At 40.2% G+C, this 13,529-nt stretch overlaps 1 protein-coding gene across 3 annotated transcripts in view; it reads right to left on the bottom strand.

The window, feature by feature from the left end:
* The window catches only part of METTL15 (methyltransferase 15, mitochondrial 12S rRNA N4-cytidine), a 372,683-nt gene that overhangs the window by 41,603 nt on the left and 317,551 nt on the right, over positions 1-13,529 (bottom strand). The window contains exon 8 of one of the 3 annotated variants that reach the window (XM_082476639.1): positions 6,143-10,918. The exons of the other annotated variants lie outside the window; for them this stretch is intronic. The gene's annotated coding sequence lies outside the window, so the exon portion shown is untranslated. Of the gene's footprint in view, positions 1-6,142; positions 10,919-13,529 lie in introns of those variants that run through there. 3 annotated transcript variants of the gene reach the window in all.

Genomic DNA, 13,529 nt, shown 5'->3' with positions numbered 1-13,529 from the left:
ATGACTGAAGCCAGACACCATGCTAGGTGCTTTACATACATTAAATCACAGCATTCTGTACTCACAGAAGGGACTAACGTTTTTATCTTTGTCTCCAGATAATGCGAGTAAACTCCATGAACCCTGTATTTGTTCTCATAAAGTGAAAAGCTTTGATTTAAGAATTGATGATTTCTGAAAATCACAAATGGAGACATGACATAGGCTTTCCAGAAGGTATCAAAGTGCAAGTGAATCACAAATTGCTCATGACAATGGGGGTCAACATTCAAGGGGTTTTTTTGTTTTGTTCTGTTTTGTTTTGTTTTGTGTTGTTTTTTGGTTTGTTTTGGTCTCTAGTTCCCTTTTCTAAAATTAATCAATTTCTGACATTGTCACACAGCAAGAACACAAAGTCAAAGGAAACCTATGCATTCACTACCCCCCACGGAATCTGATTCAATGGCTTGCAGCTTTGAGGTTCAGCCGGCTGACAGAGCCTTTGGACATTTCAAGAGCAATGAGAGAAATGCCTGCCACAACATGTGCTTCTCAACTCTGCTGGCCTAACAAGCCAACCCCAGACCCACCATGGGGTGGGAAGGCATCACAAGCTGCTTCATGGAGCTTCTAGAAGCCAGACTAAGAGGGTGGTTCTGAATAACAAAACTTAGGCTGGGCCCAGAAATATTTTCATGTAACACCAGTGTCAGCTGCACATGGAATTGCTTCTTCCAAATCAGGAAGTAGTTTGCCCTGAGCTGGCACACTCTTGGGTTCAGACACTCTTGGGTTCCATTCATTATCCATCCAATCAACCTTTCCTGAGCGCCAACTTGTGCCAGCCTCCTGGAAGCCTGTACTCTATACAACAAAATGAGGGGGAGAGGGGAAGTATTAATAGCTAATAGTGGTACCATGTAATCAATCCTATGTGAATAAAGAAGAAAGGAAAATAAGCCAGATTATGGGGAAATGAGGTCCAAAGGAGTTTCCCAGATAGGGTTTCCAGATTTAGAAAATAAAAATAGAAGGCGCAAGTTAAATTTGATTTTGAATATACAACAAATACTCTTTTTAGTGTAAGTATTTGGGGCCAATATGAAACATACTTATACTTTAAAAAGTATTTGTTGTCTATCTGAAATTCAAATTTAACAGGCATCCTTTATTATATGTGGCAATCTTCTTCCTAAAGGAGTTGGCCTGGCTGAGTCTTACTTTGGGAAAAGGTTGGAGATGTTTCTCCTGTAGGCTTGACTTATTAAGGATGAGATTGAGGTGCCTCCTGACTGTACATAGGAATGACCCGCAAGACTCTGTCCTTCCATCCTTAAAATTGCTGGTGCCATTTAACCTTGACCTTCAGGTTCAAACCCACCCAGGCTCTGACCCTATCACTCTTTATCAGAAGAGTCAATAGCCCAGGTGACTCAACAACACTGACCTTGCCATTGGCCCTGCTCAGACCATGCACCTGGCATGACCAAGATAAGTTTCGTAATATATATGAATGAGTGAGGGTCTTAGTTACTACCGGGTTTTTTTCTCTAATTTTTGTATCCAAGCTCCTATCCTAGCTCCCAGTTTCAGTAAGAGGGCCCCTGCTAGAATCAGGCACATATCAGATATTCAATAAACATTAAATCTTTAATTCAGCAACATGAAAAAACGGGCCAGAAGGTAAAAGCTGGGCCCCAGCTTTGCATTATTACACAACTCCTCCTATTCACTGGCCCTTGGTTTACTCCTCTGTAAAATTAGTGGGCCAAAATATATAGATGATCTGTCTCCCTAGCCCCTTTTAAGTCAAGTCTGAGCTGTTTGCCTATGTGTATATCCAGGCCAGTCCCTAAGTATTAAAATATCCATAAGGTTATTCAATTTCCCTTTTAGGCAGGCCAAGATTTAATGTGTAAAGATAATATTGAGCAATAACTCATTGGGAAATTACCTTTGCTATACTCAGACCATGTTTTAATTTCATAATTCAACACAAATCCCTCCAAATTTCTGATCCTGGGACCAGTTTCAAATCCTTGGAGCATCTCTATCTTTATACAGCGCTCCAAATAAGCCAAGCCTTTTGACAAAAATTATCTATTTATGCATAGCCTTGATCATGAATGCTGTTTTTTTAGCCTTGCTATTTTAAAAAGCAAATATTTTTCTAACAAATAAGGACATTTTTCCTCCTTTAATTTTCTTCAATTTTTTTGTATGTTAGAATTAATAAGCAAATTATGGCTGAGGTTTTCCTCTCAAAAATTTATTCAGTTAACTTAGTGGCACTCAACCCTAACGGCACATTAAGAAACACGTGGGGATCTTTTAAAATGACGGAAGCCAGGGTCTCACCTTAGATAAATTAAGTCAAAATCCTGGAGGGAGGAGACCCTGACTTGCTAATGATTCTAAGGTGTAGCCAAGATTGAGATATACAGAATTAAGACACCAGAATTGTTTCCATGGCATTAAATGTTTAGATTATCCTTGCAAAATATGTGAGGCCAACAGTAGGGCAACTGGTCTGGGAGCACTATAGAGAGATGGGTTTGAGGGGGAAATTAATGTAAAAGTAACCCTAAGGGTCCAAGGCCACAGAGGACATTTAGCCATCATGACCACTGGGTGGAGATGAACGATCACTGAGAGGTCTCTTGGGGTTTAGGAAGAGTACAATTCTAAAACCGCCACACCTGCAAAGACATGTGAGCATGTAAGAGAAGAAGTTGACATCTCCCATGGACCAGATTGCAGCCCCCTTTCAAAACCTCTCTCAGTCATTTTACCTCATTACTCATCACTGAAAAGATAAGTACAGTTTTGCAAGAAAACTGATCTTCCTCGATCCTTATCCATTGCAAGCTTCCTTTGACTTTCTCCTCTTCTTTCCTCTCCTTCTCTTCCTTCTTCCTCTTCCACTACTACCATTAGCACAACTGCTAGCAATTCTGAAAGGGGACATACAGTGAAGGGGGAAAAGTCAGGAGCAGGGTCAACTACAGAGAGTGACCAGTATACAGAAGTTCACTTTTCTTTCTTCTCCTGGTCTAATTCTGGGGGCATTCTGAGAGTTAACATTTATTGAGCACTGACAGTATCTTAGCTTGAGTTTCTCTTTATTTTCTCATCTTCATCTAATCCTTGCTGCAATCCTCTGTAGAGTTACCAATATTATCCTCACTTTGAATTGAGGAACCTGAGGCTTAGAGAGGTGAGATAACATGTCCAAGGTCATACACCTAATAATCAGCAGAGCCAACATACACCTCAGTTGCTACTTCTCCCATGATCCACATCCCCAACCATTGGTAGAAAGTGATATCTCTCTCTGAGATTCCACAACATTCAGTTTCCCTTTCCAAGCACATGTCCTGTTCTGTTCATGTTGTGGTAATTTCTGAACCCCCTCCTAGAGAGCTTGACTCTCTAAAGGTACTGACTTTATCCAGTTTATTTGTGTCCCCATTGTGCCAGTACAATATTTGGCATGGAACATAGCCAATCAATAACAGGTGAAAGTTGAATGGATTTGTAAGTGAAGGAGTGTGTGTTTCAACAGCTGACAATTTTCTTTAGCAATTTATGCTCTGAAGTACCAAGGAAGCTTTTGAGGAAAGGATTTGAGACCTGGAAACTCTTGTTTTAAAATTACAAGTTCAATTAATCAAAGATATACACTGCATAGGAAGGGGCTGAGGCACCAATCAAGAGGCCAGTGCTGGAACTGGGTTTTAAAGGCTGTAAATTTAGGAAGGATATTATACTAGCAGCTGCCCAAAGCAAGAAGAGCTAGCAGGATCAGTTCAGAAATGACAAGTTGATTTTATCTCACATATCTCACCCACTGTATTGGTAATGACTGCTTAAGGAGCACGATTGGGAATGATCTGAGACTGCATCCAGGCTCAGCAGGAAAAAGAATATGGTGTTTGATTAGCAATGTCTACCCCGGGTAAGGGAAGGGGAGGAAGGTTTGCAGCCATGCCACGTAGCTGTTATCCCGAAGCTTATTCACATTAACATCTCTTAGTGAAGGTCTTCTTGGCATTTGATTCACTACCAAATACAAACACTGAATCCTAAAAGCCAACAGATCAGAGTTAAGATAGAGAAGCAAGAGATGGAAAAAAGAGGGAATAAGGAGAGTAGGTCTAGGAATACCTACAAATACAGTCTTGTGGGGTCAGAGCTATTTAGAATTAGTTGAAGTATCTGGGTGTATCTGGCTGACTTAAAGGACCGCAATCAGAGTGGATGGAAATCACGTCATAAGAATTACAGTTCCATTACAATACAAAATCCAGCCAAGCTGGACAGAGCACAACCACAGCTCAGGCATCTCAGACTTACAAATCCCAGAGACCATCTTAGAACTGAGAATTCAACTCCCCAAATGGCGAAGCTTCATAGTGTCACCAATGACATAATGAAATTAGCCCAGTTAATTTTAGTGGGTGTAAATAGATTAGATCCTGGGGAGAGCTAAACTGATACTCATTTAAATTAATTCCAGGTGAGAAAATAGAAGTGACAGAAAACAACACAACACTCTTATTGCAAAACTGTGGCTTGTGTTATCCTTTAGAGACACAAAATCATTTTTAAATAAATGTAAGAATAGAAAAAGTCAGTGGCAGAATTTAATTTGCTATCACTTGTTTTATCATAATTACTTAATATTTTGAATAAGCACAAGTCAGCTCATGAAAGTGCTTCATTTTAAACTTCTATTCTCAAAACTAAAATTTTAAAAGAGAGTAATTTTGCTTTAACCTCAAAACATTTTAAGACTTGTTCCGGAAGAGGAAATGAAAATATTGGTGAGGGAATTCCCTGGCAGTCCAGTGGTTAAGACTCTGCACTTCCACTTCAAGGGACACGTGTTCAATCCCTGGTCGGGCAACTAAGATCCCACATGCCTCGTGGCACGGCCAAAAAAAAAAAAAAAGAAAAGAAAATATTGGTGAAATAAGCATATTTACTAAGTTGCTAACCCTTATATAAATAAGTGTATAAGGTTAGGGCTACCAGACAAGGTAAGAATATAATTTATGAAATTGCTTTTTGCTCTGTCCTCATTCTGTATACTAGCTAGAGTTCAGACGTTGGTTATCATTCTCCATTGTACCCAAAGGAGTTAAAAATTCTAGCTTTTCGTGATACAAATAAAGATAAGTTGTTCCTTTTTTGTGGTTCCAATTGTCTTAATAAATGTGTTCCTTCTTACTTCCAAACTGTAGACAATTTATCAAAAAGTTTCTAAAATTTCATGCAGTACAACTGTGCAATGCCACAGATAGCCAAGGAAAGGAACTAGAGTGTGAAGGAAGGAATAGAATAAGATGGAGAAAAGAGAAGTGGATGGGTGGTGATGGGGCACTAGGTAGGGCTAGATTCTAGAGTTATGCCTGTGGTCCTGTCCACTTTCTAGGCAATTGTTTCTTTCTATAACTTTAAAATAAGCTTTTTTTTTTTCTGTTAGTAAAGTGAGACCCATTTATTGTATTAAAAATTTTAATAAAAATATAGGAAGGCAAAGAAAACTGCAATCATACACCTATATGTCACTATTGAACAACTTAAGCATATAACTTTAAATACATATAACACATACACTATGTACAATAGATTATACTGTGTATACTAACTTGTAACCTTTTTTTTTAATTAAAAATATATCATAAATATCTTTCTAGGTCAACAAATATTTAATATATACCTGACATATTTTCTATTGCATTAATGTACCATAAACTGCTTAACTATGCAAATATGAGCATTTAGTTATACCAAATTTCACTATTATAAATGCTGCCATGAATATCTCCTAGTAAAATCTTTGTGCAGATGAATGATTATTTTCTTAGAATGCATTTTTTAAAGTAGATTCACTTGTTTCAAAGGGTAGGTATCTTCTGAAGGCCTTTGAAACATGATGCCCTCCAGAAGGCAAAATAAATGCAGTGGGTGTTTCACTGTAATCTCACCTAAACTGGATATCTGGGTGTTTTTTAAAAAATCTTTGCCAGTTAGATAAAGGGAAATGACATTATATTTCTTCTGTTAATTCACATTTTATGTGTACCTTCTTAGAGGTCTATTTGCAGATCTATCCATAGTCTTCCATGCCAGCCTGTCTACAGCTAGCACTAAAGAATGTGGCCACGAATGACCTAGCTGGGTCCTTTCTCATCCTCCTTTTCTCACGAAAGAGCTGATTCTTCCTGACAAGGTGAAAAATGCCCATGTGCATACTTCCAAGCTGAATGGATAGAGAAAGATAAGTTATCGCCTACAAATTTCTGGCTTGGCAAAAAGACACTCTGAAGATACATTACGGAGAAGACAGCTGAGATTGTAAAAGGTCTTTCAGTCAGAGAGGCTCCCAGCTTGGATTTATTGCCACAGACAATGAGATGTTACTTCCAGCCAACCAGATTGATGACCTAGAGCGCACATGGCTACCTCTGCCACCAGAAAGGTGCAGGCTTCATTAACAATCCTAGCAGCATCGGGAGAAAGAGAAACAGCGAAAGGCTCATTCTCGTTGGCAGAGACAGAAGAAACTCACAGAAGTCCACTCAGTATCTCCAGGGCCTGTCAATTTCTCTACAAAGTGACAGAACATCTGCCTGAACCAATAATCTAAGAGGGGCAGAGAAAAGAAAAGAGAGGAAAAAAATATTCCCAAGTTCCTCACCTGAGAAGCCAAGCCCAGGTGGGAAAGATTAACACAGGAGCAGGTCCAGGAGGACTAACTCAGCCCCTAGGACCACTAAGAGCTCCCAGGAACTTGCCCGCACCATCCCCCAAGTGGCCTGGGATGTAGGAATGCTCAGGAGTCAGAGTTTCTGGGTTTGAACCTTGCTTTACCATATGACGTATGTGAAGCCATGGACAAGTTATCACTTCCTCTAAGCATTCATTTCTCATCTATAAACTAAAACTAATAATACTTTTCTCATAGTGTTTGCTGTGGATTGAGTTGCATCCCTCCTAAATTCATGTGTTGAAGCTGTAACCTGCAATGTGACTGTATTTGGAGACAGGGCTTTTTGAAGGTAATTAAGATGAGTCATAAGGGTTAGATCCTAATCCCACTGGTTTGGGGGCCTTATCAGAAGATGAAGAGTGAAAATGAAATCTCTCTCTCCATGCACACGCACCGAGGAAAGGCCATGTGAGGAAACATTGAGAAGGGAGCCATCGACAAGCCAGGAGGCGGGCCCTCACCAGAACCCAACCACGCTGGCACCCTGATCTCAGACTGCCAGCCTCCAGAACTGTGAGAAATGAAATCTGTGATGTAAGCCACCCAGTCTATGGTATTTTGTTATGACAGCCCAAGCTGACTAAGATAGTGTTGTCAGGGGAGAACTAAATGAAAATTTGTATAGGAAACACATACCATATATTACGTGTTCAATAAAGTTAACTTTAAACCTTTCCTATTCTCTACCCTCTCTCCTCCCTGTAATCCTCTCACCCATATATTTGCCCAACATGTATTGGAGTTTCCAACAATATAATTTATTCTGCCCCTACCTCTTCTCACTCCTCCCCTGACCTTAATGTTGCCACCCTCATCCTAACAACCAGTCTGAATTTCTGAATGTTCCCTCTTCTTGACCGTTTGGTTTTTATGTTCTTAATGCTGACTTGCACTTGATCTTGACTAATGAATTTGTCATTGGTAAGAAAAGACTTCCAGTACCTTAGAACAGTTCCTGGCACATAGTGAACCCTGTAAATGTAATTATTGTCATTGTTACTACCCAGCATCCTGACATTATAATGAAACTATTTTTCTTTTATTTTCTAGCATTCAATAAGAGTAGGCATAGTTAATTATACTGTCCTCCAAATAAATGGCTGAAACAAGAATGCCTATGCCAGCTATGGCCCTTTGATGTGTGTGGGTGCAGAGGGGGGAGTGGGGGTGTGGAGAAGGAGAGAATTTCTCTTTAGATTGTAAGATATCATATACCAGCACAAACTTTGTACCAGGGACCCAGAACCACAGCAAAGGAAAATCTGAAAAGAATTCAAAGATAGTCCCTCTCTAGGCCCCAGCTTAGCCCTCCATCTTCCTGGAAGAGATAGATAAGCCATCAGAGATACCTAAGACCAATGAACAGGTGGAACACTAACCTGGGACATAGGACCACTAGTGGAAGTGACCAGGAGACCCTGAGGCAGGACACCAGACTCTGTAGAAAGTCCTTGCTAAGTATCTTGGGGAAATCCTAGTTGATGTCTTGGGGTTGAGTCTCACCTCTGTGTCTGTCATATCTCCACTCAGAACTATTGAGTTCCCAATAAGAAGAGCAGGGTGTTCTGGTAAAAAAGAAGTGAGTGTGCTGGTGGGAGCCGGCAGAGACAGTCAGTGTCATTATGAAAGTGCCTGTGATGTTGTGAAGCCAAGGGAAACGGAGCCAGGATGCAGAGCCATGAAGAGATCCCCCAAAGGAACATCAGACTGGATGGCTAAGTAGAGACTGGATGGAGAATGCGACGGGCGAGGCAGCAAAGGAGCTGGAAACCGCAGGCAAGAGCATTCCACAGAGAGCTCAGAGCTGAAAGCCAAGCAGGCTGAGCATCTCCTGGGGCATTTCTTCTCCATAGAACTCAGGGTGTATCATGGGGCAGTGTGCCTTTGAGTTTCATTAGGGAGGCAGTATTGCCTATTGGTTAGGAGGGTTTGTTCTGACACCAGACTGCCTAAGTTCACATCTCAGTCCTGCTGTTTACAAGCTGTGTTATCTTGGGCAAATTACTCAAGTTGTGCCTTGATTTCTTTGTATATAAAAGAGGCTAAAACTGCTACAGACTTAATGGGGTTGTTTGTGAGAATTAAATAAAGTACAGGTAAAGCACTTAGAATAATTTCAGATTTAGAGTAAGTACTTAATATGTACTATTATTATTATTATTATTATCATTATGACTATTATTTTATCATCATCATCATCATATGCATATAAATCCCTCTAGATCCTAGCAGGGAGGGAGAGCTAGGATCTTTAAATTAAAAACAAGATTTATAATCTTGCCCTTATTCAATTGTCAGTCCTATCATCTAGAACTCTCATTTTAAATATGTACCAATGTGTCATTTTGATACAGCTTACAAAAATAATAAATACCAATTGTTATATACCTGTTTGATACCAGGGACTAGATTTACATATGTTATGACATTTAATCTTCATAATAAGTCTAAAAAGAAACACTATTATCATTTCCTCAAGAGTAGGCTTTATGAAACTATAAATTGCAGCCCAAATCCAGCCCACTGCTTATTTTACAAACAAAGTCTTATAGAACATAGTTGCACCAGTCATTTACATATTATCTATGGCTATGTTCATGCTATGGTGGCAGTTACTAGCTGAGACAGCAATTTTCAGAAAAAGTTTGCTGACCCCTCCCCCCAAGAGATGAAGACACGGAGACTCAGAAATAAACACTGGGTCCAGGGTTGCATAGCTAGCTTCAGAGAAAAGATTCAAACCCAAGTCGGCCTGAGTTCAAGCTCAGGCTCTCAGCCACTATTATACAGTCTCCAAAGTTATTGGTCTTCATATAAAGGCCCAGAGGAAGTCTCCGAGGCTAGATGAAATAAGCAGATGGGGCTACGAACATCAATTAGTCGTATAAATATCCGACATCAGGCCCATGAGTCAGCAGCATTTCCCTCCATTGCCACCCACCAGATAGGCTGGCTGTTTTCAATTGTCTTGTCAAAGGCCAGGCAACATGCAGTGAGCTCAAAGCACATAGTTTCCATTATGCCCACTGTATTGCTCCAGCAGCACCAGTCTTGGAAACAAATGGGAAGAAATTCCTATTAGTGCCCCTTCTTCTGCAGCTAATACAGTTCCTGGTTTGGGGCTGGTCAGCAGCATTTTTACTCTCACTTGAGTATGCCTATGTGTAAGCAGGAAGAGAGAGAAAAAGGAGAGAGAGGCTGATCTCAGTTGAGTCCCAAATTGGTCACCATCTGATGACCTTTAGATTAGATGGTCCTGGATGATGGCCCAGTTTGGAGCTGGAACTAAGAAGGCAGCGTGCTATATTGGAAAGAGATCTGAATCACAAGTTCAAACAGTGCTTCTTGAATTTTAGTGTGCCTAAGAATTATCTGGAGAGCATGTTAAAACATCGCTTCCTGGGTTCGGTGCCCAGAGATGCTGACTTTATAGACGAGGCCGAAGAACTTGCATTTCCGTCAAACTCCCAGGTGAGGCTGAGCCACGCTGTGCCTAGCACTAAGCCAGAGGAACCGGCTCCGGTCAGTGGCACACTATTCACTACCTGAGAAGTCACTAAAACTTCCTGGGCTGTTTCTCATCTGAAAAAATGGAGCTAATAAGCTAATAATCGATGGAAGAGGAGATTAATGCAGAAGTTGTTTTAATATTTACTAATAATGAAAATCAGGATTTCCTGAGCAGCTACTCAGTTCTGTGCCAAGCATCTTACACCACACATTACCTCTGATCTTCATAACAACCTTCCAAGGGAAATAAAATCACCATTTAACAAGCAAGAACCCTGAGGTTCCAGAGAGGTACCTTGTCTGAGAGCCACAGCTAGGAAGTAAGAGGAGTACAATTCCAACATAGATTAGAATGTCGCCAAAGCACACTTTTAAATCCTTCAAATAGGCCTAATTAGTCTCCTAACGCTACCAGAAGTTGCTTACGCAGTAACTCGTACCCAGTATGCAGGAGAAAGTGGGGGATCCTGACTACAGCCACAGCCACAGCTTCCAGCCATCAGAGGAGTGAAGACAGCTTCCCCACTTGCCCTCTGCTGATGACGCTATTTGATGGAGTGCTTGAGACCAGTGATTACCCGCTCTTGAAAGCAATCATTTCATCCTTCATCCTTCAATGACCAGCAGCAGGGGTGCCCAGGGCTGCGAGAGCTTGCAGCCAAGGGTGAAAAAAAAAAACTTTCAAAATCCAGGGAGCTCAAATGAACACCTCTTGAGAAAATATATTTCAGAATTAAACGTTTAATGCTGGGTTTTCATTTCCTAACAGCAACGGGCTGTGGAAACAAGTGCCAAAGAGCAGGAGGAGACTAGCAGCGACCCTCGCCAATAACAGAAAATTATTTGTTGCTTCCCAAAGCGGTATTTGAGCCCAGCGGGCTGCACTGAAGATGTGACTGCATAATGGCTGTGTGGCACACCCCTCTAATGGCGCCGTCACACAAGCTCCGCACAGCAGCCTGAGCGGCGGCTTCGAAGAAGGTCCTCCACTGCCAGGCTTTTGCTTGGGCTGTTCTGGGCCAGGATGGAAGGAGATCCTCCTGGCCGCTTCAGTGACTTTGGGGGATGTCTCATTGGATGTGTGGGAGATCAGAGAGTAAAATCCAACTTGAGTCTGGAGGAGACATTGTGGTGCTCCCAGCGATTGACACAGTTGGACAGTGGCCTAGCAGAAACCTGTGCTGCCTTTTATGTTCATGGGAAAATCTCTCCATGAAATCCCTACAGATGGAAAAATAAGTGTATTAGATTCCTCTTGAGCTATAACAACAAATTGCCACAATTCAGCGGCTTAAACAATGCATATGTCTTGTCTTATAATTCCGGAAGTCAGAAGGCCAAAATGGGTTTCCAAAATCAAGGTGTCATCAGGGTTGCTTTCCTTCTGAAGTTAATGTCCACATGGACCCTAAATCAATTATGTAAATAGTTCAAAGGGTATTAACCTTAGTTGACACCTGGATTATATTCTATCAATAATGTGACACTCTCTCCCCAAAACTACCTATCCATAAGCACATTCCTTGATCCCTCATTTTCAAGATTGAAATTACGAAGACATTCTAAACACTAGCAAAAGAAACCTTATTCCTCCTCTCTCTTCTTCCTGCCTAAACCTCACCTCTTCAGCCAGGGAAGCCCTGTCCTCCCCATATGCCACAACTCGTTACTGGGGACCCTGCTCCCATTAAAGGGACAAAGATTCAAGAATCTCTTCAGGGAACAAGACCTATGCATCAGGGAGTTATGAGTGTGCAAATTGGACCCAGGATCTCTTCCTTCTTTCCAAAACTGTTGCAAGGTGAAAAGCTTACAACAAGAAAGCACATCCACAGTCTCTTCTTAGCCTTCAAATTAGATTTATTCACAGCTTGAAAACTGGAATTCTAAAATATTAAATCTCAAAACAGGGATGAAGATGTAAAACAATAATGATTGCAAAGCCATACCACTGATTGTAGTGCCCTTACTCATTTTGCTCTGGGGGATTAAGACTGAGGATACTCTGCTAAAATCAAAGGGCTACATTGAGTGGTATGCTGGAACCAACTTGTTAAATTTCCAGGAATTCGGCAAGCTCATAAACACAGCTCGCTGAATATGTAAAAATTTGTAAAAATTTTTATTACATAAATTTATAACTAAGTAATACTAAAAACAAAGTCAATACATTCCCAAAACCCATCACTCCTAATGAATGATTTTACTACATTTCAGTATTATATATGTTCTTGAGGTTATTTATGTCTATTGCAGTTGTGAGGTGGAAATACTATGTAATGGCGCATTGCTACCACCCCCTCCCAACACTACATCCCATGTCATCATGTTGGTAACTTAAAATCAGCCATGGTGGGAATAGTCACGGCATGGAAATCAACAAAGGCCACAAGTCAGGGTTTGATTTATTGTTTTGCTGACTATCTCGACTTAAGAATGTAATGGAGAAAATGTTAATACTGCAGATTATACTTTAAAGCAGGTTGTCTATAATTGTTTGAGGAAATAACCTTCCTGTATTCTAAAACCTTTATCCAATTCAGCAAATAAGCTGTACACATCATTAGCCAATTAGTAAAGTTCCAACATATGCCTTCATTTCTTCAGTTTCATCTTATTAGCTAATGTAAATGAAAATACCAAGCAACATTCATGTCAGAACTACACTCATTCTTCAATTGCAACAGTAGATCGGGTAAGGATAAAAGAGTTCAGCAAAAATCAACAAAAATACTGTGAGAATCAGTTCACTCTATGGAATTTATGATAAAGATGATTGTATATTATATTATTTGTAATGCCCATACTTTGTATCAGTAAAATTTTTAATAAATTTTTTTTTGAATTTTTGAATTTTATTTTATTTATTTTTTATACAGCAGGTTCTTATTAGTTATCTATTTTATACATATTAGTGTATATATGTCAATCCCTATCTCCCAATTCATCCTACAACCACCACCCCCCCAAAATTTTTAATAAATTTATAAACATGTATATATCTATATTTGTACAGACACACACACTTTTTTTGTAGAGCTGGTAATTAAACATTTACTGCCACATCACTGGTTACATCTTCCAGAAAGAGAAATTTGCCCACAAAGACTAGTTACAAAGAAGAAAGAGAATACTCTAAGGCCACATCATTCATCTCTACTAGAGGCTCGTGAATATGGACCTAGTGAAGGAAAAAGAGATTGGAGGGAAACTGGATGGAACCTATATTAGAATTATCACAAAACCTTCTGTGTGCAAAGCA

The sequence above is a fragment of the Balaenoptera physalus genome (genome assembly GCF_965194825.1).
Source record: "Balaenoptera physalus genome assembly, chromosome: 10".
NCBI classification, from domain to species: Eukaryota; Metazoa; Chordata; class Mammalia; order Artiodactyla; family Balaenopteridae; genus Balaenoptera; species Balaenoptera physalus.
Note: the sequence above shows the minus strand (reverse complement) of the source record. Positions and strands in the feature narration are given on the sequence as shown.